General features: G+C 35.3%; 1 pseudogene; it reads left to right on the top strand.

Annotated features, from left to right (window-relative positions):
- Positions 1-12,187: 12,187 nt before the first annotated feature.
- On the top strand, positions 12,188-12,304 carry LOC145255872 (5S ribosomal RNA; annotated as a pseudogene).
- Positions 12,305-13,700: the final 1,396 nt, after the last annotated feature.

Raw genomic sequence — 13,700 nt, 5'->3', positions numbered from 1 at the left:
AAAACAACTCGAATAACTAGATCATGTAGTAGCGATGACATATATTCAATGTAACAACTTTTAGCTTCAATCACAGCCTCGCTACGGTTTCGGGAAAGTGAATCATACCTTTTCCCCAAACGCAGGAGGAGCTCGGGTGTACGTGTCGGGTGGCGTCGATCAGGCTAGTTTTGATGTTGCGAGGGGTCATGTTGGTAATGTTCTCAACATATGACCAAAGAAACTTGTCCAGCTAGTAAAGATCGATAGAAGAAAAGGGCTATTGAGAGCAGAGTATAACGCCGTGGAACTCCTTCTGAATCCAAGGGTGGGTCTCTTTGAATTGTTTTTCGGCGCCGCATCATTCTTTCACGGCAAGCATCTGTCAGTCTACCTGATTGCATTAGTAGATCACCACATTCTTCAGCTAATCAAGGCGCACATTATTATTGATGTTCAAGCCGTTTTTGAAGATGTTAAGTATGTGATCCCTAATTAAAAAAACAAAAACAAAGTGTATAAACGTTGCCGGAAACTTTGTTTCCATAACCCTAAGCACGTCCCTGTTATTCGTGGCAATCCAGCGATGAATTTCAACGGTTGACAATGGTCCTGTAATTATAACATGATCGGTAAGAACATGAGATCTACATCAGCTTATCTTAGATCTCTCTCATTGAACAGTGTTTCAATTAACGCCATGAAAAAGGTGCTTATAACTCTTGGAATTTCTACACTACTGGCCATATTGTAGATTCTGCAAAAAATAAACATGTCATTGAAACGGAATGATTTTTCTTGTGGGGCGACAATTTCATCGTTCTATATCTAAGTGCCGAAAAAACAATTGTGCTCGGGCATATAAATGTGCCTTTGCAAAGAAAACAAAAACTTACTGTCTTTATCTATATTCATGTGTTAATTTGAATAGAATGTGCTTAGGTTCTTATATATCCGTGTAATTACCGTATGCAACGAAACTATATTTTCTTCTATTATATATATATATATATATATATTTATATATATATATATATATATATATATATATATATATATATATATACTAGCATGGGTGCCCGGCGTTCCCGTATGTTGGGAGGTGCATGTTAAAAAAAAAGGTCAATTTTTTTAACATTTTACACCTATTATGATCCCTTAACATTTATTGTTTTGAGCTCAAATTATATTATTAAGTTAGATCCATATCCAAGGAAGCTATCTCTAGGTTTTCAAGTGTTTAGACCCAAATTTGTGGGAGGAGTTCGGTAGGGTTCTAAAAGGTCAATTCGTTGAACCTTGACCCCTTATCAACTAAATTCATGGACAAACCCCGATCACGTCGATATTCCCAAATATCAGTGCCCTATATATCAAATTTCGAGACTGTAAACTAAAAATTGACAGAGTTATAGCGTAGGGAAATGTACACAGAAACACACACAAACAGCCACACAGCCACGTTCACTTTTATATATATATATATATATATATATATATATATATATATATACATATATATATATACATATATATATATATATATATATATATATATATATATATATATATATATATATATAAAGAGAGAGAGAGGGAGAGAGAGAGAGAGAGACTAGCAAGTGGTCCCGGGCGTTGCCCGGCTGTTTGGAGGCGTATGCTGAGCAAAAAAACAAAAACAAAAAAAAACGTATTTTTTTTTAAACTTTGAACCTTATCCCCCTCATAATTATTGTTTTGGGCTCAAAGCAAGTTATTAAGATAGATCCCTGCCCAAGAAAGCAATATCTAAAATGTCAAGTGTTTAGACCAAAAATTGTCAGAGGAGTTTGGTAGAGTTCTCAAAGCTTAAATCGTTAAAATGTTACCCCTTAACAGAGAAATTTCTGGCCGAAACCGAATCACATCGATTTTCCCACATCTCTGTACCCGGTATATCAAATTTTGAGTCTGTAGACTAAAAATTGACAGAGTTATTGCGTAGGGAAATGTACATAGACACACAGACACGTTCACTTTTATAGATATACTAGCATTGCCCTGGTGTTTGGATATGTATGTTGAGCCAAAAAAGTGGTGGTAGGAAGGTAGGCTCGAACCCGTACCGAAAAGGAGGAAAAGAACGTCGTAAAACCTAACGTTTATGCTGTTACGACCACCGCCAAACCGGAAGCGACATTTTTTTTTAAATTAAGGCTAGACAATGTAAAGGAGAGGATAAGTTTCCAAAATCTCGGCGAAAATGGCACCCCCCACCTCTAGAAAAGTCCCTAGATGAAGGGGAAGATATTCATGTTTTTAGCCAATTGTTCGATATTTGTTGTATGAAAGGTCGAACTTATACACGATACTGATCTTGGAAAAATCCGTCGCCTCTATTGAACGTTTAAGGCAGACATGCAAACATACATACATACATTTATATATTGGTAACTAAAAATTTTCGACCCAAACTGATGACAAAGCTTGCCCTATCTCTGAATACTCTTTATGTAAAATTTTAAATATTTAAACCAGAAATTGTCTGAGTAATTTGGAAGAGACCGCAGAGGTCATTTTTAAAAACTTTGACCCCTATTATGACCCATTAAAATTTATTGTTTTGGGCTCAAATCTAGTTATTAAGTTAGATCCATGTCCATGGAACCTATATCTAAAATTTCAAGTGCGTAGACCCAAAATTGTCGGAGGAGTTGGGTAGAGTTCTCAAAGGTGAAATCGTTGAATCCCTTAATCGCGAAATTTCTGGCCAGAACCGATCACATCGAGTTTCGCAAATCTCAGTACCTTGTATATACATTTTTGAGTGTGTAGACTAAAAATTGACAGATTTATTTCGTAGGTAAATGTACACAGACACACAGCCACACACACAGACAAGTTCACTTTTATAGATACATAGATAGAGTTATATAGATAGATAGATAGATAGATGAATAGATTTAACACATTTATATACGTATACATAAATACATACGGAAACAATGTTGTGTTTACTATAATCATTGTACGCAATATTATACAAGTATAGATCATGTAGAATATCTGCATGAATATAATTACACGTAATAGTAAACGAAATATGATAATCCCATAAGAAAACAAAAAAAAACTTATAGGGAATTAATTAAAATGACTGTGAAAAAGGAATATGCAAATTAGCTTGATCTTTTGCTGATGAATGCAATTGCACGATCTATATTAAAGAAAATTGTATTTTCTTTTTCAATAAATACAAAGAGCGTTTTTAATCTGAATATCAATGCACACAAATGAAACACGAATTTAGAGGTGTATAAAAGCAGATAGAGAGATATATACATTCCACAGCCAAACAACGTTGCAGCCCACAAGAACCATTACAGTCAACGAACCGAAAGTCCAGGACCCGAGTTCGCCCTCATTTGGGCTCATCAGTTTGACACATACGGACTTAGGATTCGAAACCCGAACCTCTTGCATGCGAGGCCCGCACTCTACCAACTGAGCAAACGCCTCACACACAATAATTTCTACTAGCCAACACAGATCAAGCAAACCGCGCCAAAATCTGACTGTAAAATGATCCTACTTAATCTCGAGAGGGGGAGTGGTCCAATCAGCTAATACCCCCAATCCGATGTCTTACATGTAGGAGTTTTAACTCGAAAGGACGATAACATCCAACAATGCTAACCAAGCGAGCAACTTATGATAGGATTTTCAGAATGTGAGAGATTGTATATAATAAACTCCACAGCTAAACAACGTCGCAGCCCACAAGAGCCATGACAGATAACGAAGCGGATATATATATATATATATATATATATATATATATATATATATATATATATATATATATATATATATATATATATCAGGACACTATTCCTTAACATTTAAATATTTATTGATTCAAAAGTGTAAAATTATTGCACTTTCGTTTTTCATTAGAAAAATAATTGGTGGCTTTGGAGTAGAATAGAAGTATGAATAGATAGTAAGAGCAAGTGCTACTGAGTCTAAGCGTCTTTATAGTTACGATTAAAATAACCTTCTTCCCTACAGATTTCCATGTGAAACAACACTTTCGTAAACACTCATCCTTTCCTCGCTCTTGCCTAACAATCACCAGTAACAGGTACTGGAATAAATAGGTGCATGGAATTGCTGCTGCTGCAGCAGATGTGAATGTAGTGCCCCTCTTCCGTGATAGGAAATTAATTACACCTGAGTGTATCTAATACTTCTAAAAATCATCAGTAATCCACAAATTAAAGATCTTTGATTTCAGGAACTCGATTATCTATTGCTAGTTTTTTACTCTTCAATCTGAAATTAGTTTGCGATCTCAAGTTCCCTACAATTGGCTTAGTTAGACCCTCTCATCCGTCGCCAGAATGTTTTATCCCTGTGCTGTTTTTTCAAGTACATTTTTGAAACACGCTATAGTTAAGCCATTGTACTTGTATTCTTCAACCGACATATACAAACCAACTCGACAAGCTGGAATTTCTACCCACCTCAGTGTGGAGATCCCTTGGGCTGTTATAGTTGTCTTCCTCGGACGGCTGAATTCCTCATTCCTTGACTGCATTGCAATGCAGATAGAAACACGTAATGTTTTCAGACAGTTTGCTACGCTATTTCCAGCAATTTCTCTTTTTAAAATGGTGCCATCAATAATTATGTAGGTTTAAGCGTTAATATGCATCTTTCAGCCTGAATAAGTGTAAAGAACGCCCTTAAAAAGTATTAAATAAATGTAAATATATAATTCAATCAATTTGTTTTTACAATGGGAAACACCTATCATTGAAAATTATCTCTATTATTTTCGTAAAATAAACTCTATGTATTTATAAAATATATCATTTCTTTGGGTAACAAAAACATGCGCGCATGTTCGGGAATTTTGTCCAATATTACATTTTATGTCGAGTGATGTCGCTAGAAATGCTCTGTGTTGGAATATTACTTCCGCAGATTCGCATTAGGTACTGTAATGTCTCGGTCTCAATAGTCGAAGGTATACACTGTCTAATAATGCATAATTGGTGCCAAACAGAAAATGTAATACACGATGATAGATAAATGCACTTATTAACATTTGATTGCGGTAGCATTAAAATGTACATTTTTCAATAAATTAATAATTGAAAACAAAACCACATATAATTCATCGATATTTATGTGTGCACTTACAACGTCATAAACAATTATTGAATGCGTTAAATTAAATATTAAATCATGAAAGGAAGTGTGAATACTCTACAATACGGCTGTAAATGTAGATTATATTTAAACACAACGTTGCCAATTATTTTCAATCAATGTTGACAAAAAATAATTAAATCAATGGAGACGAACGTTATTACAATATAAAACAATGAACGAAAAGAATGAAACAATGTATTATTTACATAAATGTTAATTGCATATTTTGAGTTATTATGATCCGGAGCTTTTTAGATGTAAATAAACACACACACACACACACACACACACAGATATATATATATATATATATATATATATATATATATATATATATATATATATATATATATATATATATATGCATATAATAATATAGTAATATATTGTGCTCTTTTTTATGGAGCACCAATAAAAGTTTCGATTTAATTTACGATACTTCCCTCCGCAATGCATTTAAATTTATATATATATATATATATATATATATATATATATATATATATATATATATATATATATATATATATATATATATATATATACGTACATATCCAACAATTTAATATTTTACCATTTTATTCCCACGTAGAATAATTTCGCTTATACTTAGCTATAGCTAAACGTCCAATGTCTAAATTATTATATTATCTATCTTCCTATCTTTCTATCTATCTATCTATCTATCAGTATATTTATATATATTTATATATATATATAGATAGATAGATAGATAGATATATAGAGATTTATCATAAACAGACACGTACAGAGTGACACAAAAAACAGGCCTCGTCTACGTTTAATATTATATCTCCATTATTTATTCACGGATTGCTCTTATTTTACAGGACATGACAGAATCAACGACCGTCAGTACACCAAGACCCCAGGGGGAGCTGGGAAAACAAATACAGTGTGTTAAATTTTACTACAAGAGAGGCTCGTTTAAGAAAACCCAGTAGTTTCATGCGTCAGTTCGAATGTGAAAAGGCTCAATCCAAAGCAGAATTCAGAACTGAGTGGACCACTTCGAGAAGTATGGGACCGTGGAGAACCTCAACGCTGAAAGAGAGAAGCGTCCAAGCCACTCGGACGTCCCAATAAAAGAACAGCCGAGCTGGTCGAAAGAATGAGAGAGTCTCTCCAGCAGAGTCCTAAAAGCTCTGTGCATAAACGAAGTCAGTCCCCCAGTATGCCCCGTGAGACTTGCAGGAGAGTGCTAGTCAACAATACCAGGGCTTACTCATACAGAATACAGACGCTGCAGACTCTAACAGCCTCAGACAAGAAGCAGAGGAGGGCTATAGCAGTCAAGATGCGCAAGAATATCGAGGAGACACCAAGTTTCCTTAAGCTCTTTTGGAACTCAGATGAAGCGTGCTTCAATCTTGATGGAAGGGCGAACTCCAAGACAAATGTCTTCTGGGGGTACTCCAGACCCAATGAAGTAGCCACGAAGCCCCATGCACTCTCCTAAGTGCACGGTATGGACTGCAATATGTGCCAGAGCCATCATCGGACCAATCTTAATCGAAGAATCTGGCGCAGCAATGACAGTCACCAAGGAGCGGTATGTGTAGGTCCTGTAAACCTTCAAGAGTGAGCTCCAGACCATCTACACGTCGCTCATGAGCAAGTTCGGGCTCCAGCAGGACGAAGTAAGTTCTCACACCTGAAAATTGCCCAGAGATTGGCTGAAAGAGAATTTCGGAGGCCGAGTGATCAGTCTCAAGAATGATTTTGAGTGGGCACCCCAAAGCCCGGACCTATGCCCCCCCCCAAGATTTTTTGTCTTTGGGACTATCTAAAGGACAGAGTCTACGCAGCGAAACCCAGAACCATCATGAAACTCAAGGAAGTCATCAGGGAAGAGATGAGAGCCATTACCAATGCGGTGTGTAAGAACGTCATGGACAACGTCGTGCTGCGCCTTAAGAAATGCACGGAGCTAAATGGAGGCCATCTAAAACATATGCTGTAGAACGGAGAAAAAAGACCAAACACCCTAGTGTTTTGATGTGATGTTTTGAATACAATAAACTAGTTATTACTAAAGTTTCATTTGATTCGGAAAACAACACTAAGAAACGGGGCCTAATTAGAGTTGGCGCCCGTTTTGTTGGGGCACCGTGTACACCTGTTTCGCAACGATACTGTTATTAACATATTTAATAGTTCTTAACATGTTATTCATAATATTTTATACATTAAAGAAAACACACACAAATACATATATATATATTAATATATATATATATATATACATATATATATATGTATGTATGTATATATATGAAAGTGAAAAAGGGAGAGAAAGAAGGAAGGAGAGAGAGTAACAAGAGAGTAAACAATATGCATACTAATGCATATATTTTCATTAATTTATTTAATAAAGATAATGCATTAATTAGGAGTATCGGGTTAGTTTAACTCTTTACATATTGTATGTGGAAGCCTCATGCTTCTCATCAGAATAGGAAAGAAAAAAAACGTTGGTAATATATTAGGGATTCGCCATCTAGCTATAGCTACATAAGCAGCGAAATTATTCTACGTGAGAGGAGAATGGTAATATATTGAAATAGTTGGGGGATGGAAATGGGGAAATCTACAATTTAGGGGGTTTGAGCCACATGCAAGAGAGCAAGGAATATAGCTTCGTTATTTTTATAAATGAATGTAGGTGCAAAGGACATGGTGGGTTCAAATATACTTAAACCTATGCGCATCTACCATGGCGATAAGAAGGTAGAAGTGGTTTAAATGTGATGTGTACTTTAAATAGAGTAAGTATGCTAGTTCTGTATATATTAGAAGGCGTATCCTAATTACTTATAGTAAAAATGAAGTATAAGTAATTAGAAATAACTAATATGACTGGAAGGAAACTCGGACGGAGAGCTAAACAGCAGACGGAGTCCTCAGAAGAGAAAGCCCCTTCAATTAAATGTTTCGGCTCTTAAAGCCTTACACTTAAGGGGGTTTGAGCCACATTCACATAAGGATTCCGGAATGTCTCTCTGCTGCCATGGGTGTGTGTGTGTGTGTGTGTGTGTGTGTGTGTGTGTGTGTGTGTGTGGGTGCGTGTGTGTGTGTGTGACTGTGTGTGTGTGCGTGTGTGTTTTACACATACGCTTCATATGCCCCAGTGTTGTAGATAGATATTTTAACAGCCGAATAACATATTAAATGATAGAAAATAGATAGATCATAAAACACTAGCAGTACCTGCTAATCGGCGTTGTCCGGTTGAAGCATACTTTCTCTCTCGAATAAATTATACTACGGTTGTTGTTGTTCTGGTTTTGCTTTTACTGCTAAACCCCCAATCCTCCTCATATTACTAACGGCTTTCGACATTAAACACCTTCAACTCCTCATGGTAAGAATGGCTGTTTGAATAGGTCCTCCTTGGTATTTACGGGCGGAGAAAGGTGTTGTAGTAAGGATATAGAATAACCTCCAGCACAAAAAAAAATAGCAACGAGGGGAATATTAAAAAAAATAGACGCAGTAGAGCACAGGAAAAGTCGATCGCACATTTACAACTATGGCAGTTGTTCATCCCCACTAAAAAAAATGTGCCTACAATATTTCTTACAGATTTGTTTACTGCCTTTTAAGCGAGAAATAATTTTGTATAATTATTTCTATGCCGAAAATATCTCACGAAAGAAGATAAAATTCAATAGAAAATATCATATTTTTCTAACGCAAATCTTTATCGATTGTGGACAAATTCTAATTAGAGTTTTGATAGAAAAGCTTACTTAGTCTAATACCAGGTACCTGCATTTTATCCTAATTTCTTCAATTTTCAAACTAATATGCAAATATTGCTCGAGATTCTGAGGGTTTTTTTCTCGCTTAAAGTATAAGTTTAGGGCTAAGAAACGCTGTAAGTTGATGCAACGTCGTGTCGGCTCTGGTTTTCAATGTGCGTAACGGTTGTGTGCTAATATATTAACAGTCATTTGAAAAAAATGCAGATTTTACAAAACTTCAGTATTTCGGCTGAATCCACAAAATTATTATAAAAAATCCCATTTCTCACAGAGGCTTTGTTAATAGATATACACTGACTACCATCGACTAAGGCACATTAATCTTCACAGACATGTTGATGATCATCTTAATGAAAAGAAAATGTTATAGTTTCTCTCTGTATATCTACCCAGATAATAACCTAAAATAAGGGATTTGTTTAGAGTGACATCCCCTTTTTATTTAATTACACTATTGATAATGTTCAATTATCTTGAGTTCGCCTTGGTTTAACAAGTTATCACAAATCTTCAGCATACCATATTAACATGCTATTCTTATGACATGGGTAGAACAGAATAAATTATCTGTCGATGACGTGTCCTAAATGTGTTACTAGATGTCTATTGTTCTCCAGTTTCTTCCCTCGTCGTTGTTTCGTGATCGTCTAATGTTAATATAAGTGCGTGAGGGTGTCATAGGTGCATCTTCGACATACGCTATCTTCTCTGTTCAATGAACCTGGACCATCCTGACGTCATCTTGTTCTTGAAGGGGGCTGGAAACTTTAGGACGAAGGGAATTCACTCCGAGAACGCTGGTTGGTTTTCATATTAGTTTGTATATCACTTTCCATCATGAAACGCATATGAAAATGGAAAATTATTTCCTTTGCTTGTATTTTAACAGTCTACATTGAGAGATGCGTCACTACCGCCCGAGAGGGGGGGGAGAGACAACTGTAAAGCCCAACCGCTCTGCTTCAATCCCTAGGTCCAACTATTCTGATCTCAAGCTAACCTGATCACGTGACTCATATGTAGATCCGTTCAGCTGACCAGAACTTCCTGTAAACATCGTCTATGATCCAGCTTTTTTTTTGTATTCTGACTGGTTTATAAACATTCATCGTATCCATCTGTTGTCCCCTCTCCAGTAAGATAGATAGATAGAGCGAGATAGACAGATAGCTAGATCGATGGATAGATAATTTATTCTGGCCTACATATTTCATAACTCTATACACATCGCGGGATATGATCAATTTATTGATGGAAAAGTTTCATAAACGAATTGTTTCTTAAAATAAGCGTGTTAACTGATCACATAATTTGTATGGTTTAACAATGTCCTATGTCATTTGGTGATTCGAAGAGTCTTACGTCTACGCCAAAAGAATAACTCGATAGACCACTTTCAAGATTTTCTATGCGGCTTCACGCACAGATAGTCTTACAATTATATTGAATGTCTGATATTTGGACGCAGACTGCATATAAAAAATGTATTTAAAATATTAGTGCTCTACATTTATATTAAATAAAAGTGTTACACTGTGAACATTTTCCTTAGAAAATTGGTTTAAGTCTAGTATCCGGAAGTACAAATCCAAAATTAATCGCGTTATTGTAAGATATTTCGATGCCACCCATTTATATATATATATATATATATATATATATATATATATATATATATATATATATATATATATATATACATATATATATGTGTGTATATATACATATATATATATATGTATGTATAATACAAAACTGAATGTGTGTGTGTCTGGTCACGAATAGGCTCCTATGTGGTTGACTATTCCAAAAAAATGATTACATATACTGATAGATGTACCGATACACAGGAATTGGTATGCTTGATCTGGATGAACGATGGTTCATTAAAATTGTGGGGTCTGAGTTCGCGCCCGATCTACAAAATATGGAAATAAAATATTTAAAAATTAAAAAAAAATACCTTTACAAGTGTGTTTTATATAGATGTACATAAGAATACTTTGATAACTATGTTTTATCATAAATAGGGATGGTATAATAAAATTGTGAGGTCTGCGTTCGTGCCTGGCCTCCATAGAATGGAAATAGGCACACACTTTAATAAATACTTTTTATATCTATCTGCGTAAGTATACTTTGATAATTATGTTTAAGTTTTAAGAAATATGGTATAATAAAATTATGGGGGTCTTCGTTCGCACCTGACCTCCATAGAATGGAAATATGTCACAAAGTTTAACAAGTTTTTGTTTTATATAGATCCACAGAATATTGTGATAAGTGATTCAGTGTGAACAGGTATGGTATAATAAATGATGTGGTGTATCTATTTTATATTTACTTTCATCATATTTTGTTTTGGTTTTGATACCCCCAAATTCGAAGCTATGTCCTTACAAACCTTCCTTTTCTTAACCTATCATACTTTCATAAATCAGAGTGCATTTTATGTAGGCTGTAGAGAGAGAGAGAGAGAGAGAGAGAGAGAGATGTAGAAAGATGGCGAAAGAGAGAGAATAAAAAGAGAAAAAAGAAACACGAAGTAATCTTCATTAAAAAAAAATCCAAATTCCTTACCTTGTTTAATACTCCAAGAAAAAAGATTAGTAAAACTGAGTTATATCTTACATTTCTTCAAAGAAACTTCCATATAGGAAAAGTAAGAAAACACGTCATGATAATATGGAATAAAGCGAAAAAGACAATTAATTATTACACAACATTATCGCAGGTTTTATCGTCGCGTGGTCTTTTATCGAGCGGTGCACTTTGTTATAAGAGAAAAATCTCCGAAGCATATATCATCCGGGTTCTAATTTTATGTGCTGCCATCTATCATCATTGTATTCTTGCATCTTCTCCGCCTCTTATTGATTTAGTATCTGGACGTCGTACGTCAAACCATAAACATTCCACGAGTGTTGACTCCAATAAAAAAGGGATCTTCTAACACAGAACTGGTTCCAATAAATTCGAATATTGTACGCTTTTTCCTATGCTACGAGTGATCATGAACTATTTATCCAGACCACGCTATGCCTCGATAAATACACACACATACACATACACATACTCACACGTATACACCCCACACACGCACGCACACCCACCCCCACCCACATACACACACACACACACATACACACACACACACACACACATATATATATATATATATATATATATATATATATATATATATATATATATATATATATATATACGGCATAATCACGTTGACACACCGGTTCACGTCAGATCACCGAAGTTAAGCAACGTTGAGCCTGGCTAATACCAGATGGGTGACCATTTGGGAATTCTAGGCGCTGTATGTGCTCTCCGCTTATCTCGGCATTGTTTCCAGTCGTCTTGTACATCAACTTGCCACTGGTATGCAACAATGTTGACTCAGGAGAGTCGTGGTTAGAGGTTGCGCAAGTCTTGCCACACAAATTTCACGCGCAGGCACCCTTACAGTGGGTATCCATAGTCTGTCAAGACTGATGGAAGCCTTCATATATATATATATATATATATATATATATATATATATATATATATATATATATATATATATATATATATATATATATACCCTGCCACGCGTTGCTGCGGCTAAATTAGGTGTAATGGACAAATCTAAAAATAAGAGAAATTTCATCTTTCTCATATTCTTAGTACAGCAATCCATTCCAAAAGTGTTTAAAAATTAGGAAAATGAACAAAAGAAGAAGCTGACCTTAATCATTAGGAGTTTCAATCAATCAGGGCTTGGGTTCGACGAGCAGTCATTGGATTGAACGTTGCTAAAATGTTGAAACGGCTAATCGATTGTTTTTTGTGGTTTTTGTAATCAAAAATGTTACGTTTCAAATAATATTTTGGTGTGCGTGTGTGGGGGGTAATATACACATATTCTAAACGTTGACCAAAAACAAATAAATGAAAGCAAAGGTAAGGTAAGTTACGTTTCTACATAACTGTATAATTTGTTAGTGTTTTTATTTAATGTAAAAGCTTTAATCAGCTCGGAAAAGGACACACTGTTTATCGATGTATTTGAAACAGACAAATGGGCGTGGACTCTGTTAAATATGTTAAGTTTGGGAAAATAAGTAAAATGCTAAAACCTCTGTAAAACTGAGCAAGAACCCACCGAATTTATCTGGCAGTGAATAAACACCCCAACCTCCCAATAATAAGACCGATTTTGGAATAAAAACCGACAATCTCCCCATGGTAAGAACGGAATTAAGAATGAACACCCTCAACCTTCCCATGTTAAAGATCGGCTTTCCGAATAAACACGCCTTACCTCGTCATGTAAAAAACGGTTTTTGGAATAAATACCCCCGTCCTCCCCATTTTAAGAACGGCTTTCGGAATAAGCCACCGCTACCTACCTATGTCAAAAATTGTGGAGGTGGACCTGAAGTAAAAATTAACTTTTTTGTTTCAAATAATAGTTAGTTAAAAGCACAACGCGTAACTACAACGATTTTAATAAAGAAAAAGCAATCATTTTTTCTCATATAAAAACAACTCCGAAATAAAAAGTGTACTTTCATGTTGGTTAAAATAAGTTTGATCGGGGGTGGGGGGTTACTGATGCTCTATTTCTTTGTTTTGAAGGTTGTTCTTCATCGGCGACACCTCCCCATGTAAAAAACGGTTTTTGGAATAAATACCCCTGTTCTCCCCATGTTGAGAACAGCTTTCAGAATAAACAAC

The sequence above is a fragment of the Euprymna scolopes genome, chromosome 31 (assembly GCF_053919585.1).
Source record: "Euprymna scolopes isolate OS-2025 chromosome 31, ASM5391958v1, whole genome shotgun sequence".
Taxonomy (NCBI): Eukaryota; Metazoa; Mollusca; class Cephalopoda; order Sepiida; family Sepiolidae; genus Euprymna; species Euprymna scolopes.
This window is presented reverse-complemented; position numbering and strand designations above follow the sequence as displayed.